Source organism: Felis catus, chromosome B4, assembly GCF_018350175.1.
Source record: "Felis catus isolate Fca126 chromosome B4, F.catus_Fca126_mat1.0, whole genome shotgun sequence".
NCBI lineage: Eukaryota > Metazoa > Chordata > Mammalia > Carnivora > Felidae > Felis > Felis catus.
Window position 1 is genome coordinate 19,352,437 of NC_058374.1, and position 18,804 is coordinate 19,371,240.

Here is an 18,804-nt window from a genome sequence, read left to right on the forward strand (position 1 = left end):
AGAACGTGTAAACAAACCTAAACAAAGAAAATGGTATCTAATGAGTATAGGCCTCCTTAGTAAGGTGTATAACATTGATTGACCATTGTAAGTGATAGAATACAAAAACTCAGAAGAGCGAGTATAAACATGACCTTTTATCTCCAACTATACAACGATCTCCAAATAGTTGGGAGGAGGAGGAGAAGAAAAAGAAGAGGAAAAAGAAATATTTGTTGAGTGTTTACTATGTTCCTGGCCCCATTCTACATGCTGTCATTTATTACTTCGTATAATTCACACAACACCCCTGTGAGTTGTTCCTATTATTATCTCCATTTTTTAGCTGAGAAAACAAAGGTACAGAAAGGTTATATGGCCAGTACGTGGCAGACCTGGGGTATGAGTCTTTTGGGCCTTAATACAGCCTCTCAGTATGGCTGTTCTCTTACAGTCAAACTTCGAACAGGAAATGCCACTCTAAAGTATTTCGCTTACTCCTACTGTATTGTTTTCCCTTTTCTCTAACAACTGATGATACTTGCAAGTATTTGGAAATGGAATTTATTTTCTTTTCCCATGTAATTATGCAGTAGTTTCCATCTTATCCTTTCTATGAAAATCACAACACATCGATTTTCCTGTGTCATTGAGGAGTGTCTGAATCACTGGCATGCATTCTCCAAACTACAGGGCTACGCTGTGTTTATGTTCAAAATCTAATTTAAGATCCTTTCAGCCTCCTTGGTTTCTCCAGAAATTCAGGTTTAATTCACCATCAAGGGGTTTCTAGGATGTATTTTTTAAATGTATGTATTTCTGTGGATAGTGGTTATAAGCATTTAAAATCACATCTTTGGGTTTTCAAATCCTGGCAAAAGCTTATTAGAGGAGTACATTTCCAAGGAATGACCTAGCTATATATTAGAGTAGGTACAACTATTAAATGCCTTCTTTGGCATTTGACTAGGTTGCTTCCAAATGACACTCACCACCTAAATAGAAATGTAAATGTCTTCAAGATGCGAACTGGATAAAATTATATCCAGCGCTGAAAAGAGGTTTGCAAGTTGAATCAATGGCAGGGTCTCTTAATTAAGAAGGAAAGCCTGCAACCGGATTCAGCTCAGTTTGGCAGATTGAATCATGCCATTCTGCTACACTGCAGATGTTAAAATTACTGTAAGCTCTAAAATCCTGTGATTTGATTTTATTATTTACAATGTGCTGACTGAGGGGCGCCTGGGTGACTCAGCCAGTTAAGCATCCCGCTCTTGGTTTTGGCTCAGGCCATGATACGGTAGCTTCCTGGGTTTGAGCCCTGCATCAGTCTCTGCACTGGCAAGGTGGAGCCGGTTTGGGATTCTCTCTCTCTCTCTCTCTCTCTCTCTCTCTCTCTCTCTCTCGCCCTCTCACCCTCTCTCTCTGCCCCTCCCCCGCTCTCACTATCTCTTTCAAAATATCCAAACAAACTTTATTTTTTTTTAATTTTTTTTTCAACGTTTATTTATTTTTGGGACAGAGAGAGACAGAGCATGAACGGGGGAGGGGCAGAGAGAGAGGGAGAAACAGAATCGGAAACAGGCTCCAGGCTCAGAGCCATCAGCCCAGAGCCCGACGCGGGGCTCGAACTCACGGACCGCGAGATCGTGACCTGGCTGAAGTCGGACGCTCAACCGACTGCGCCACCCAGGTGCCCCAAACAAACTTTAGAAAAGAAATAAATAAAAATAAAATTTGTTGACTGAGATTTCTCCAAGTACCAAAACTGCATTTGTTCTTGGCTCCTCTAAATGTTCTTCTTTTTGATAGAGTGTCTTTTTAAAAACATATTTGAGGGGCGCCTGGGTGGCACAGTCGGTTAAGCGTCCGACTTCAGCCAGGTCACGATCTCGCGGTCCGCGAGTTCGAGCCCCGCGTCGGGCTCTGGACTGATGGCTCAGAGCCTGGAGCCTGTTTCGATTCTGTGTCTCCCTCTCTCTCTGCCCCTCCCCCATTCATGCTCTGTCTCTCTCTGTCCCAAAAATAAATTAAAAAAAAAAAACGTTGAAAAAATAACTTAAAAACATATTTGAATATAAATGCTTAGCTGCTAATAGCTTTTAAAGGAACAGCACTCCAGAGAGCACTGTTGTGTTACGCAGGTGGTACCGTGCTTCTCATTTCTTCTTATTGCCGGGCATTTTACTAAACCTGGGTCCTGAAAGCCTGCATCCTGGAGTCAGAAAGGTGGTGTCACCCATCAGAGATGCTGAAATAGCTACATTAAGCGGTTTGCAGAACATGATCAACATGATCAAGTTAATTCTGATACAAATCTGCCAAGTGGTTGATTTCACAAAGCTAAGAGAGATACACTTTGAATGAACTACTATGGAATGGCTGGTCTAAATTCTGATTTGGTCGTGTTAGTTTCTTATTTCTGAACATACCCCAAGACTTTTCAGCCAAAGATAAAGTGTTACAACATTATTCTGACTTTTCCACTAGAATACTTCTAAGGTTATATTTTTATTACCTAGTCTCTAGTGACAGATCAAGTGTCTAGTGTTTCATTTATCATTCAGTCGAATTGTTTTTTGACTTTAATACATAAATCATCAAAGTAACATATCTTTCATTTCTCTCCCCTCCTTCCCTTGCTGTTTTTTTCACCTACTTCTTTCACATAGATCACAGTCTCATAAGCAAAGGGAAACTGTTATTTCCTCTTGACGGGCTATTGAATATCTATCACTTTCTGTCTCTACAACTGTAAAGTATCTTGACATTTGGTTTTATCTTTTGCTTCGTTTGGCTACTTTCCATGGTAGCACTAACTCTATTGTAAGTATTTATGCCATAATAGTGAACATTTCTTATACTTCAGAATGTTATTTTGCATATCCCCTAGAATTAAGAGTTGCTTTTGTAAAATTTTATCCAGAGTAGTGGCTCTCAACTTCTTCTGTACCTTGGAATTATCTGATTATTCTCATCTGATTTTATTATTCCAGCTTATAAAAACCCCAATGGTCACACTGTTCTTCACACCAATTAAATCTGAACCTCTGGAGCTGATTCAGGCATCAATATTTTTTTAAAGAGACTCTTAAATACTGAGAACAAACTGAGGGTTGATGGGGGGTGGGGGAGAGGGGGAAAGTGGGTGAATGGGCATTGAGGAGGGCACTTGTTGGGATGAGCACTGGGTGTTGTATGGAAACCAGTTTGACAGTAAATTATGGGGTTGTGGGGAACAATGGGAAAGGAGTGAACCTGAGGCCAGGAAAACTACTTAGGAGATTGTACTAGTAGTAATCCATAAAAGAAATGCTGAGAAGCCAAAGTAGTGGCTGACGGTAGGAATAAAGAAGAGAAAATGGGTATGAGAAACACTTTGAATGAAGTAAAGCTACATAACTAATACCCGATTGGATGTGTGACTTATGTGACACAAAGTGACTAAGATGGCTCCCAGGACTTGAGCTTAGTTATCTGGGTGGGTGACAGTGCTGTTTAATGGGGGATACCAGAAGAGGACGGGTTGTGGGGGGGGGGCAATGAATTGAATTTGAGCTTATTGATTTTGACATATCTGTGGAACATCCAAATGAAGATATATAATGGGCGTTCTTCTCTGCAAATCTGAAATTCGCTTGAGAAGTACAAGCAAAAGATATAAATTTAGGCATCATCATCATAGAAATGACAGTTGAATTTATGAGAGTGAATGAGATCACAGAAGGATGCTATAAAAATGAAAAGGGCACAGTACAGAAAGGAGAACACAAGGTTTTGTGAAGAAAACTGCAAAGACAGATAAAGAGATAGCAAGAAAACCAATAGAATTTGCTATCATAAAACCAAAGAGAAGGAAATTTCAAGGAGGAAGTAGTGAATTAGGTTGATGCTCTAGACAGGCCAAATTAAAAAAATAGAAGAAGAAGAAGAAGAAGAAGAAGAAGAAGAAGAAGAAGAAGAAGAAGAAAGAAAAAGAAAAAAGAACAGAAAAGTGACCATTAGTTTAAGTAATATGTTAGCATTGGTTGAGCAGTTCTACAGTCCACAGTTACACACTCCCCAGATAGATTTTGAGAAGTCTATGAATTAAGAACTTGAAGTCAACAAGGACAAGCTACTTATCAAGAAGTTTTAATGAAAAAGAAAGTAGAGACTTCTTTTGTTAATTATGTTGTTTTATTTTAGGAGCCTATTTACATGGTATAGGTGTTGAGTAGAAAGAAGACATAAAGAAAGGAATTAAAAGATGATCGAGAGTATTTGATGTATCCTCAAGTAGGGATGGATCAGTCAGCATGGATGAGAAGAGGCAGAAGTTGAGGGAATTTCATCTGTGCTTCCTGCTGTCTCAGTGTAGTAGGAGACAAAGTAACATGGGGAGAGTAAGTGTGAGAGGTCAGAGTATGGTGTCTACGAGTGGAGAGAATCCATAAAACATTCCCAAGGGGGATGGAAAAAAGAGGCCTCCTATTAATGTGTAAAGGTCATGCCAAAGTGTGTTTGGAGCCCACTGACCTTGGTTATCATTCTCAAGGTTTTGTGACTTAAGTACTATTTTTCTTATATTTGTTTCAATTGCCAATGCTTATTTCTCCTATAATACGCTGATCTAGTTTAAGAAGCAAGGAAGGTAGGAAGGAGGGAGGGAAGGAAGGAAAAAGGATGGGAGGGAAAGAAAGAAGGAAAGAAGAGGGAAAGAGAAAGGGAGAGAAGGAAAGGAAAGGAAAGGAAAGGAAAGGAAAGGAAAGGAAAGGAAAGGAAAGGAAAGGAAAGGAAAGGAAAGGAAAGGAAAAGAAAGGGAAGGAAGGAAGGAAGGAAGGAAGGAAGGAAGGAAGGAAGGAAGGAAGGAAGGAAGGAAGGAAAAGAAAGAAAGAAAAAGAAAAAAAGAAAAAAAAAAGAAAGAGAAAAGATATTCTATTTTTAAAAAGACATAATGATTGAGAGCTGCAGGGTGGCTCAGTTGGTTAAGTGTCCAACTCTTGATTTTGGCTCAGGTTATGATCTCAAGGTTCATGTTGGGCTCTGCACTGACTGCACAGAGCCTGCTACGGCTTCTCTTTCTCTCTCTCTCTCTCTCTCTCTCTCTCTCTCTCTCTGCCCCTCCCCCACTCGCACCTTGTGCGTGTGTGTGTGTGTGTGTGTGTGTGTACTCTCTCTCTCTCCTCAAAATAAATAAACATTAAAATTAATTAATTAATTTAAAAGACATAATGATTAAAGAAAGGAGTTTAATCCATTAGATACTAAATTTAGCTCAGTCTTTTTCAATAGATAGGTTTTCAATGACTTGCTGTTCCATTAAGACTAATTTTCACCTTAGTTTTACACTGCATGCTTGATACGATACAAGATTTTAAATGTATCTTGGGTAGTAAGGATAGGAGTCCTTATTTAACATTGATCCATAACAGTGCAGTAAGTTGCTGTGATCAGATGTTATTATTTCAGTTCCAGTAATGAGTTAACAACTTGTTTGATAAAATTTCAACCCTAAGTGACTTCAGCACCTGTGAACATTATGTTCAACAACCAAAAAAAAAAAAAAAAGTACAAAATATGTAGAACTAAATTTAAATGGAATTCTAAGATATATTCGTTTAGGCTGCAGAAGGCAAGAGAGGAGGAAAAATTGATCACATAATGGATGAACACGAAGAAGAGAAATAGAAAAATGGCAAATCAAATCTAGCCAGACCAATAATTATATTAACTATAAAAAAGAATAAAACTCCATTTGAAAGCACAGATTATCAGGCTGACTTTAAAAAAGCAAGAGCCTCAATGAGATACTATTTCACACCCACGAGAATGTTTAAAACTAAAAAGACAAAACACTAATACTTATGAGGTTATGGTGCATCAGAAGTCTTTTACATTGTTCATCAGAGTGTGATATAGTACAATCACTTTGGGAAACTGACCATTTTATTTATTTATTTTAATTGTTTAATGATTATTTATTTTTGAGAGAGAGAGAGAGAGAGAGAGAGAGAGAGAGAGAGAGAGAGACTGAGGATGAGTAGGGTAGGGGCAGAGAGAGAGGGAGACCCAGAATCCGAAGCAGGCTCCAGGCTCTAAGGCGTCAGCACAGAGCCCGACGCAGGGCTCGAACTCATGGACCATGAGATCATGACCTGAGCCGAAGTCAGATGCTTAACTGACTGAGCCACCCAAGTGCCCCAAAACTGACAATTTTATAAAATTAAACATATCTTCCTTTTGATCCAGAAATCCACTTCTATGTATCCAAGAGAAAACATATCCACAAAAATATTTACAAGAATATTCATAGCAACTGTATAAGTAATTGCCAATGACTGAAAATAATCCAGATGTTTGGCAATAGAAAAATAAATAAATTGAGTATGTTCATACAATGGACTAATATTCAGCAGAAATAAAGAACAAACTAGTGATATATGCAATGACACAGATACATCTTGGAAACATCATGTTAGGCAAAAAGATCCAGGCACTACAGGGTACATATAGTATGATTTGGTTTATATGAAATTTAATACGGGTGAAACTAATCTACAATAATAGAAATCAGCATAGTGGTTGCCCGTCATGGGGTGGGATGGGGTGTGGTCAGAACTGACTGGAAAAGGCAAAAGAGAACATTCTGGGAGCATGGAAATTTCTAAAATTTGTTGAATTCTACACTTAAGATCTGTGCATGTCAAGGCCACGAGTTTTACCTCCTTTAAAAGAAAAGAGAAATTTTAATATGCTGCTCATAAACTAGATACAGTTCTCCGAAAATTCTCATGAATAAATTCTTCCCAGCTTCTTGAAACTCTCAACTAAAGAAAGGAAAAAGGCTTGCCCTTAGCAAACCAGCCTCTCTAATTAGTAGACATTAAATTTAACACTTCTGATTATTTGACTCATGTTTTGCTTTAAATTATTCTTAGAAACTTCCCAGGTAGTTGCTAATAAGGGTAAAATTGTCTAGTAATGATTGGGCTGTTTCTGTATACCCAGCACTTTTCTGATGGTTTTGCATGTTGTCTCATTTAATCTTTTCCACACCCAATGAAGAAAGTACTATTGTAATCCCATGTTACTCAGGAAGCATTGGGAGCATAGGGATTTACACAATCTGTTTCGGTCATGCGGTTTGTAAGGAACACAGCTGGGCTTTTACCACCAAGTGATCTGGTGTCAGAGCAGGGGCTGTGCTCCCCAATGCCCCCCTGTCCTGCAGGGAAGAGTGGTCTAAATGTTGTACAGTCAGCTGTGTACCCATTTGTCTGCCATTCTCCCCCTATTAAAGCTACCCAGCATCTCAGCAAACAGAAACAGCACCAACTGCCCCATCACAGTCACAATGAGTGTTATGGCTCCTCTGTCCCCAACATTTTGAGACCAGGGTCCTTGCAACTGTAAAACTCATGGGAGTATCACATACCAATATGGGGAGAGGGGGGCATTTTACAAAGCTGATTTCATGGAAAACGTTAGGATGAGACTAGAGCTCACCTCCCAGACTGACCATGTTCTACCCCACATTCAGCAGGTGGAACTTTATATTTCAAGAAATTTGATATCCCCGGACCTCAGGGACAGGCATTTATGGTAAACACAATTTCATAGTGTCTTTCTTCCCAAGCAGTCTACCTGATTCTGTCCCTCTTAGGGGCATTATGTGCACAAAGTTTTGTCCACATGGATGCTAAGCACTGCTGCAAAACTGGCTCTCAGAGGTTTTAATTTTTTCTTTCTACCTGATATATGGGCACTGTTTATTAGATCTGCTATCACAAATTAAAATGAAATTCCAGGCTTAACCTAACCTTTTTTCCAGTTTCTGATTCTGGCTCTTTAAGAAACATAGCACATACCTGTAGTCCCACCCATTTACCCTCCTGGAGGACTGTATATATCAAACCACCACAAATAACAAAAGGGTTGTATGGTTGTTAAGAACATGAAGGACTAAGGGGTGCCTGGGTGGCTCAGTCGGTTGAGTGTCCGGCTTTAGCTCAAGTCATGATCTCCATGAGTTCGAGCCCTGCTTCGGGCTCTGTGCCTACAGCTCAGAGCCTGGAACCTGCTTCAGATTCTGTCTCCTTCTCTCTCTCTGCCCCTCTCCTGCTCATGTTCTGTCTCTCTCTGTCTCAAAAATAAATAAAAACATTTTTAAAAAATTTAAAAAGATAAAAAAGAACATGAAGGACTAAGGTTTTAATTAATTCTGGGGCAGACACACAGGCCAAAATGACATCTTTAGCAACTAAATTAAGACATAGTTTCTTAGGAAACCCAAAGATTTTCATTAATGTTGATCATAACTCAGATGTCAAAGAACTTGGGATTTATTTAATAATATTGAATTAAAAGTCAGCACTTTTGAAAAGAAGTTGCTTATGGGGCATCTGGTTGGCTCAGTTGGTTGAACATCCGACTCTCTTTCGGCTGTGGTCATGATCTTGTGGTTCGGGAGTTGCAGGCCTGCGTCAGACTGCGTTGACAGTGTGGAGCCTGCTTGGGATTCTCTCTCTCCATCTCTCTCTGCCCTTCCCGTGTGCTCTCTCTCTCTCTCTCAAAATAAATAAATAAACGTTTTTTACAAATAGAAGTTGCTTATGACTAATCACTGAAAGGTTGATCTTATTTAGATAGTACACATTTAGATAGTATACTGTACCTCAGCAGCTGGGCTTTTTGTTTTTCAAATAATGGCTCCAGGTTCTATCTTACATGCCCCATGTACCAGCTACTGCTGTGGTCTGGGGATGGACAGTTAAAGGACCTTGGTGGCCTGTTTTCCTAGTGGTGGGTATACAGTGCAGGTGCATGGGAGGTAGAGCTTGATCTCTCCGCTGGAAAAGCTATTTATGAGATGCCCTTGGATTCATACACTTGAACTTCAGTGGGAGAATGGCTCCCATTTCCGTAAATAATTTCAAGAAGGCCTGGCATTGGCCTGCCAGTGCAGCCATGATTAAGAGGAGTGGAGATCCTAGGGTCTATATTAGCTAAGTGGCATATATACACACACTTGTCTTCCCACACTGAGAGGAGCCGGGTGAGGAGAGTTTTTCCTGCACGCTGAGAAAATCTGATGGATTCGGTAGGGAAGTAAACATTCGTTATGGTACTCATAGGTTTGTATGTAAATGACCTTTCTTAACATAAGTGACCTCATTCTGGAATGGATGGGGTTAATGGCTTGAGGAGTCACTCTGTTCCGTACGCCCCCCACCCCAATCTTAAAAGTACTTTTGTCAGCCGTATTTTTGGTATTTTGTATTCACTGTGAATACATTCACTAGGAAAACTCTCAAATTTTTTCTGTAATTTAAAACCCTGATTTCTTAACCGTTGCAACGGCTTGGCATGGAATTAAAAGAGAAACTATTTCTGTGAAAGTCTTTAGTTTAACATTTGGATGGGCAACTTAGGTGCTAAGATCTCTTTTCTTTGGATTATTTTGTAGAAGTAGAGACACGTTGTATTTTTCAAAAATGATTTTTAAATATAGTTTTAGATGGAGCAGACAACTTTATACAAAGACAGCTTTGTACAGAAAGCTGATGGTAAGAAAAGCTTAAAAGTTAGGTTTTATAAAGATCTCGGTTGCTGAAAGCATTAGATGCATATGCAGACTGTTTTCAAAAAGTAGTACATACACATAAGAAGTGAAGAGTGATAATGGATCATTCCAGAGACTGACTTTTTGGGTCTTATGGCAATTGTAATCACTATAAATCCCCTCTTTTTAGCTGCTCTCACATATACATACACTAAAGCACCAATCACATAATGAAGCTACAAGCAGACTGGGTGGTGACTGCTGTCCCAAATCCCTCATTTTGATGGAATCAAGCATTTTTTTTTTAATATGATTTCACGGGAATCTTATTTAGCTTCCTTTTCCTAAGATAAAAGGTAGCGGATTATTGTTTAAAAAGGATTGTCATCCCCTAAGCTCTTTTCGGCCAGAATATTTTATATGTTTGCCTGAATGAAATTTCACAGCTGCCCTGTAGTAGCAGAGGCTGCAAAAGAGAAGCCGGGCCAGCTGTCCCTGCCAGATATTGTCCTCACCGTACATAATGCACTTAGCTGTGTTCTGTGCACCCATTTTAATATCTTTTCACAGTTCTTACCCAAATCCTTCCTATGGAGATGTCATAATGTGAATTCTGAATGTATTGTCCCAGTGACACATATTGTGGATGATGTATAATAATTGCATAATAGTTCTGATGGATTCTTAATACCTGAATAGTATCGACGGATTCACAAGCGTCAAGAAAATAGTAACACCAGAAGAAACTCTGAATGAAGTCGGGGTCATGATCATGGATGTAGAAATATAAAAGAGTTAAGAGGAAAAATATATGAGCTACAAAATAAGATCAGTTACAAGGGAAATTTCCAAAGGAAAGTCAATTTAGCTAAAAATGTTATCACTTGATTTTCTTCCATTACATGCTTTAGGTTATAAATGGGTTAGACGATATTCCACAGGGAAAATTGTGTGTCTGTGTGTGTGTGTTTTTAATCCAAAAATGGAACACTAACATTGTAAGCACTCGTAGTTTAACTTTATTACGGAGTTTTAAAAAAGAACATTTTGACTTCACGTGTATAAGATTTATGCATTTTGCACAAACTTGTGCAAGACTTTAACCCATGAGCCTCTTGGTCCCCAAAGGATATTAATACATTGAGGAATTTATGGACTGTAGTGTTTGATTTTAAAGCCAAGAGAACAGTTAGTTCTAAAGTGAATAAAATTTCAGACCAGGAGTATTTCTATTTTAGTTTTACTTTATTCTTGGATTTTAATTACTGGCAAGATTTAACAGTGGGTACAACTCATTTTAACAATGTATTAATATCTTTTTAACATATTGAAGAATTATACTTCTAAATACCAAATATCAGTGTCACCTGCGTGTAAATCCTGAAAAAAAAAATTATCAGTCATAGAACAAGGGAAGGTAGAGGTTTAAAATCTGATGCTACACTTTGAAGAGACAACCTATCCATTTTTTTCTCTTTTTTCCTCTTCTTTCTTCTATCTTCATCTTTCTTTCATCTTTCCTCTTATTAATAGGTTATAAACTTTTCTTGGAGAATAGCAAATGAAACACATTTGCATGAGGTCTTGAATATTTTTAACATCTTTTTTAAAATGTTTTTTTAAAAATCTGTTGTCTTTGCTATCATGGTAGCTAAAACACACCCCAAAATAGTAGATTGCTTAGATAAACTGGACAATTCTCACAGTCTTTTTTGTGTGCCAATATTGATCTGCATTTTATAAAGTATTAAAAAGCTAGGAGCTCATAGGTCATTCAGTGGATCAGATGAGAGTATATTATCTTTGATACTATTGATTTCTGTGCTTCATTTATGTTTTAAGTTATGTCTTCAGTAGAGTAGCAAAAGTTGGCCTTGATTTGATAGGCTTTTCACATGTATCTATATACTTCCTCTTTTTGGCTCTGAGGCTCCGTTTTCTTATTATCCTTTATCATTAATTCATCTTATTTAAATACACAATTAAAGATAAAAAAGCTAAAGATTTGAATTGTCCTATGCATAATACGTATGTGTGTGAGGATAATTCTTTGGCTTTTTGTTCACTTTCGGACATGAATAAAAGAGCATAAGATATTCCTAAGAATGGGGACACCTGGGTGGCTCAGTCAGTTAAGCATCCTACTCTTCTTCATCTGGGCTCAGGTCATGATCTCACAGTCATGAAATGGAGCCACGCATCAGGCTCCATGCCCAGCACGTGTGAGATTCTCTCTCTCCCTCTCCCTCTGTCTCCCTCTCTTTCTCTCTCTCTCAAAATAAAGGGGGAGGGGAGGGTAAGATATTTCTAAGAATAGAATAAGAGTTTGAGTCTTCAGACTAGGTTTCTCGTGACCTTTTGGAATATCCCTCCCAACTCCTCATGGGCTCTCATGAGTTTAAGTTTGTACCTGAAATAGATTCAAGGTTTTCTTTGACCCAATTCTATATGCCAGTGTCTAATAACAATCAGTCAAACCACAGGAATGAATGACTATTTCTAAAATTGACATCTTTGACTATTGTCTCTTCTAAAGGATTGAAATTCATTTCAGCCATCTGCCCTCAACGTGAATGAACTAAATTTCAGTTATGGAAGTTGCTAGCACTTGCTTATACTTTGTACATTTCAATTTTGTATTTGAGGTGATCATCATTTTTAACATAAATGATCTCCCGAATCCTGTTTGCAGGTACCCATGAGTGTGCAAACCCAGTGCCATTTAATGGAGCAGTGATATTAAACTGGAAACCAAATAGTGAAAGAATTTAAAATCAAAGCACATCAATGGAGTGATCACTTCATCTCCAAATTCAACCTTTTAATATGCCATCATAATACTTGTTAGGAGAGAACGGCAGCTAGAGTAGAGAAGTAGAAAACTTGCTTAAATAATACGAAAATGAGAAAATAGGTTCTCCAGAAATATTTGTGCAATTTTGGCCACTCCATTCAGATGACCACTCTGATGCATTTGGAAATAGCACTTGCTTGGGACACAAAGATGCCTCTGTAATATTTTGGAATTTAATTTGTTGTATTTCTCCTTAAATGGTTTGCCCTAATTATGCCACAGTGTATAGTCATATGCACAGTCATAGATCCCTAAATATTTACTTTGTCTCTTGGCTAGCAATATTTTGAGAGTCTGTGAAGATGGTTTATTTTGTTGCAATCATCATCCAAAACTGTTCTAAAATATTTATTTGGCTAGTAACAGACTAGACTCTGTACAGATTTCATTAGACATGAAATGGTGTCTTCACATCTATACCAGCACAGTAAAGGCATGTTTTCGAAAGGAGATTCTATAACTAGACCATTATTGAAAATATAAATAAGTAATAAGTGAGAAAGTAAGCATTTATGCCTAAGTAAAGGCAGTGAGAGAGGTTTCAAGATATCAACCTGGTTATGATTTTATATTCTAAAGATTGACAATTTATGTCCTACAAGTCAAAGCTAATTTTACTGACCGCAGCTCTTACTGAATAAAACATGTTGCTGGCTTTCTTTTTTCTTCCTGGGAAGGACTGTCTTTTGCCTGCTGCTTCCTCCACAGGTTCTGGTTCACGTGGGAAGTGGCAGCCTGAGGCTAACTCACAAGTGAGTTAGCTTCTTCCCTTCCCTCTTCTGCACACACACAAAGAAAGTGAGGCTGAATCTTGACACGCTGCTTTTAAAAGACTACTGATATCAGAGAGAGAACCGGATGCTGTCTGGATGGATGGATTTGGGGGTGCAGGGGATGGATAGATGGAGGGAGGGATGAAAGAATAGATGAATGGAGAACGAACTGAGGGTTCTGGGAGGGGTTGTGGGAGGGGGGATGGGCTAAATGGGTAAGAGGCACTAAGGAATCTACTCCTGAAATCATTGTTGCACTACATGCTAACTAATTCGGATGTAAATTTTAAAAAATAAAATAAAAAATAAAACAAGTTTTGAAAAAAAGCCACACACACACACACAAAAGAATAGATGAACGGAATTACACATGGGATTGGAAGAAACATTCAAGGCTTCCCTGCTTGACTCAAGTAGATATTTTTTGCCACACTTTCTCCAAAGCAGCATTTTAAATTAACCCTATTTTCCCATGACAGTAATGTATCATACTCTTACAAATAAGAAAAAAGGCCAAGTGCACCAAGTACAACAATACAGTATACTTAAGAATAAAGCCAAACTTGGGGCACCCGGGTGGCTCAGTCGGTTAAGCGTCCAACTTCAGCTCAGGTCATGATCTCACGGTTTGTGGGTTCGAGCCCCACGTCAGGCTCTGTGCTAACAGTTCAAAGCCTAGAGCCTGCTTCAGATTCTGTGTCTCCCTCTCCATCTGCCCCTTCCCCACTCACACTCTGTTTCTCTCTCTCTCAAAAATAAACAAACATTTAGAAAATAATAGTAATGCCAAACTTTAAAAAGCAACAAATGTTAAGGGCAGACACATAGTTTATATGGTCTAGTGAATCTGACACCATAATTTCCCTCAACCTCCCTCATATTAAAATGAAGAATAATATAATAGCCACATTAATTAAGTGCTTATTATATACCAGGTACTCTCCTAACTACTTTATATGTTTTAGGTGTTTAATTCTCACAGCACCCCTATGGGGTAGTTACTGTTACTGATTGCGTTGTAGAGATAACTGAAGACCCAGTGAAGTAATTTATTATAACTTCATTTGATTTTTGTTGGAGAAGTGGTTATTCCAATACCTGTAACCCATTTTCAGTAGCCTTTATTTTTCTTTCATTTTTCTTCCTCCTCTCTCCCACCTTCCCTTCCAGCAAACATGGATTTTACGTGCATATGATGGCAGACACTGACCGAAGCCCTAGTCCCAGAGAAGTGACAAGTCAGACACAGCCCCTGCCTTCTTGAGGGCCCAATGTTAATCCTTTAACCATATTGAGGGCCGATTTTTCTTTATTTGAAATTACCAAGGCTACTTAGAATTCTTTGCCAGAATTGATAACATGAAATCAGAAGAAATAGCAGTACCTACAGTCCAGCGTCAGTTGAGGGCTTCGTGATCAGAGGCTTAGGGTGTGGACTCTGGGGACAGACTACTTGTGTGTGAGTCCCCATTCCAGTTTTATTGATCTTTTCGAAGAACCAACTCTCATTAACTTTCTCTATTATTTTTGTATTCTCTATTTTGCTTATCTCTGCTCTTGTCTTGATTATTTTCTTCCTTCTGCTAACTTGGGGTTTAGGTTGTTCTTTTCTTTCTAGTTCCCTAACTTGTAAAGTTAGGTTGTGGATTCAAGATCTTTCTTGTTTTTAATGTAAGCACGAACAGCTGTAAATTCCCTCCTTAGCCCTGCTTTTGCTGCGTCCCCAAAGTTTCGGTATGTTGCAGTTTTGTTTTCATTCATACCTAACTTTCTAATTTCCCTTGTGATTTGATGATGACACATTGATTGTTCAAGGGTATGTTGTTTAATTTCTACAGATTTGTGAATTTCCCATCTCACTTCTGTTGCTGATTTCTAACTCCATCCCACTGTGAATGGAGAAGATACTTTGCATGATATCTATTTTTTAAATGTGTTGAGATTTAATGTGTGGCCTAACATATGATCTCTCCTCAAGGGTGTTCCATGTGCCCTTGAGAAGAATGTGTATGTTGTTGTTGGGTAGAGTGTTCTGTATATGTCTGTTAGATCTAGTTGGTTTATTGTGTTAAGTCTTTTTCTCTACTTACCTCTTGTCTAGTTGTTCTTTCCAGGATTGAAAGTGGAATATTGAAATTTCCAACTATTATTATAGCACTTTCTGTTTCTGCCTTCAGTTCTGTCAGTTTTTGCTTCATATTTTTTGATGGTTTGTCATTAACTGCATACATGTGTATAATTATTATATCTTCTTTCTGTATTGAAACCTTTTATTTATACATGATGTCCTTCTTTGTCTCACAACCTTTTGGATTGAAAGTCTATTGAGTCTGATATTAGTATAGTTACCTCTGCTGTCTTCTAGTTATTATGTGTATGGAATATCTTTTTACATACTTCCACTTTCTATCTATTTGTGTCTTTGGATCTGAGGTTAGTATCTTGTAGACAGCATATAGTTGAATCATGTGTTTTTATTCTTTCTGGCAATCTGTGTCCTTTCATTGGAGACTTTAATCCCTTTAAACATAAAACAGTTACTGATAAGGAAGGGCATATTTTCATCATTTTGCTATTTGTTTTCTTTGTGCCTTGCAGCTTTTTTTTTTTCTTTCTTTTTTTTTTCTTTTTTTTTTTTTTTTTTTTTTTTTTGCTATTTCCAGCATTACTGTCTTCTTTTGTGTTTGGTTGATTTTTTGTAATGGAATATTTAAACTCCTTGCCTTTTGTTTATAGTATACCTATTTTCTTTGTTGTTATCTTCAGGATTCTCTCTTTGACTTTGTCTTTCAAAGGTTTGATTAGAAAGCATCTCAGTGTGGATCTCTTTGAGTTCATCTTAGTGGAATACCTTGAGCTTCTTGGATGCTTCTATTCATGTCTTTCATCAAATCTAGGATGCTTTCAGCCATTATTTCTTAAAATATTCTCTCCGCCCCTCTCTCTGTCCCTCTGTCCAGGACATCTGCAATGCTTGATGGCCCCTTGGCTCCTTTTTCTTTCTGTCCCTCGGTCAATGACTTCCATTGTCCTGTTTTCCAAGTCTGCTGGTTCTTTCTTCTGCCTGCTCAAATCTGCCTTTGAATCCCTAGTGAATTTTTCATTTCAGTCATTGAATTTTTCAGCTCCAGAATTTTTGTTGTTGTTGTTTTCTTCTTGGGTTTTCTACCTCTGTACTGATATTTCCATTTTATTCACACGTTGTTGTCTTCACATTTCCGCATCTTCTTTTGGTTCTTTGAGCATCTTTAAGACGATTGTTTTAAATTCTTTGTCTATTATACAACCATCAGATCTTTTTTCAGGGACAGTTTCTGTTGATTTTTTTTCCCCTTGAATGAGCCATACTTTCGTGTTTCTTTGTATGTTTTGTGAATTTTTATTAAAAACTGGACATTTGAATCTAATAAAGGGGTAACTCTGGAAATCAGATTCTTACCCCCCCTTCCCCAGGGTGTGCTGCTTTTTGATATTATTTTTGTTTATTGTTTTGGTTTTGTGTTGCTTCAGACTGTCTATGCTGAGGATCAGCCTGAGGTATAATCTTAATATCTTTTCAGGTCTTTTCTGAGCTATTCCCTGGGCATATACACTCACTTTCTGATCTTACCCATACATGCAGTTGTTTCTGAATGTCCTAGTCTTTACTATCTAGCTCCCAAAAATGAAAGAAAAGGGGGAAATGAAGTGGGGGGAGGGCGAAAAGGGCACTGGCTCTTTAAATCCCTTAGAAGCCACTTAAGCCAGAGAGGGGCAGAGGCTTGCAACAACGGAGGAAGAGACAAAGAACCAATGGCTGCGTCTTTGTGCCTCTGTGATGAGAAGCACCAATCAGTGGCCAGTGCACAGATCCCTGCTATCTGGAGGACGGGTACTTTTCACCTGGCCTGGTTCCTGCAGGCTACTTCAGGAACCCATGTACAGCTGCCTGCCACATGACTGAGGGGTGGAGGATGGATAGCCACTACTGGGCTAAGAGCTGAAATTGACTGAAATTCACCACAATTTATAGTCCAAGCCTTTCTCCTGAAAGTTGCAAGCCTTCAGTAGAGTCCAGAGTTCCAAGATAGTTGTCAGACACCTTCTACCAGTACAATTGTTGTCTGTGTAGAGAGATTCTGATACTTCATACTCTTCCATCTTCCCAGAATCCTTTCTGTAAGTGAATTTTCATATAATGAATTACTGTTTATATTGTATATTCTTTCCTTAATGGATGTTAGTGATGTAAGTGAAAGCTGTAGGATTTTGAGCTTTATTAGATTTGGAGAAGAATTACCAAACACCAACTATGGGTCTCAAGCAGAGAATGACCAACAATGGCAACAAACTATTTATTTGTTTATTTATAGTGTTTTTTTTAAGTTTATTTGTTTTTGAGAGAGCACAAAAGAGGGAGGGCAGATAGAGAGAGAGGTAGATACAGAATCTGAGCTGTCAGCACAGAGCCCAACATAGGACTTGAACCCACAAACCTGATCATGACCTGAGCCAAAGTCAAACACTTAACTGACTGAGTGAGCCAGGCTCTCCAGCAACAAGCATTTAAGAGATGGGTAGGAAAAACTGGAAGGTCATGTTTCTTTGGTTTATCTGGAATTCTGTTACTTCGTATTGACCACACATTCTGATAGGCAGTTGTGTTTCCTTTTTATTAACAAAAATCTAAAATAAGAGAGATAAATCAGTGCTTAATAAATGGGATTTAATAGAGAAAAATAATTGTTTAAAAAAAGACACAAATTAGTAATGAAAAGATTAGGAATCACTGCTGTAGAACTTTTATGAATATTAAGTAATTTTCTAATGTTTAAAAATATCAATCATAGTATGCACAAAAAACATAGTTACCTGCTGCACATTATTTAAATACCTGAGTAGTCATCAAAGATTGCAAAATTTTAGAAGAGAAGACTTTAGAGATTTGTCTTATTTGCTTGACTGACTTTGGGTTGGATAATTATTACTTTAGAAATTTAATTTTTTTTCCTAATTCTCTGAAGATGGGTATTACAGTGGAAAACATCTTAGTAGAAGTCTGATAAAATGACATTGGTTTGTGGCATAGTGGATGGAATATTTCAATATGCTGTGTGTTCCCTTCAGATGGAGATAAAACTATTTGAGGGTCATTTAGCATCCATCTGTTACACTTTTAAAGAGCATTTCAGTTTAAAACAGATTTTGAAAATTAGCCTTTGAACTCATGTATAGACTTTCTGAAAATGCCTGTCTAGCCCACCAAAAGAAGCGTGATACTCTTCAATTTAAAATTTCCAAAAGAAAATGACAGAGGCTTTCAAAAAGTAATCAGTTTTTCCATGGGTAACAGTGCCAATGGTTTAATGAGAAAAGGCAAAGTTAAATTTATTATATAGTTAATTAGAGTTTTAGATTTTCCACAGTACTTTCAGAATAAAGGCTATTAATTTTGTTTATTGAACTATAAATTAAAACACAGTTACAAATGTATTTTTAATCATTAGTACTACGGCTTTTCATGGCCCCAAATAAAGAGCACCAACTTTCTACAATCGGTGTTCTGGAGAGCAAAAGTTGTACAGAAAGTGAAAGAAAAATTCTAATGGTACTTTATTAAAAATACAAACATCCCCCCCAATGGAAATGCAAACCTATGAGAACACATGAATGTT

General features: G+C 37.9%; 1 protein-coding gene across 2 annotated transcripts in view; it reads left to right on the forward strand.

Moving 5' to 3' along the window:
• PLXDC2 (plexin domain containing 2) overlaps nucleotides 1–18,804 on the forward strand; it is a 448,003-nt gene that overhangs the window by 388,106 nt on the left and 41,093 nt on the right. The window lies entirely within an intron of this gene.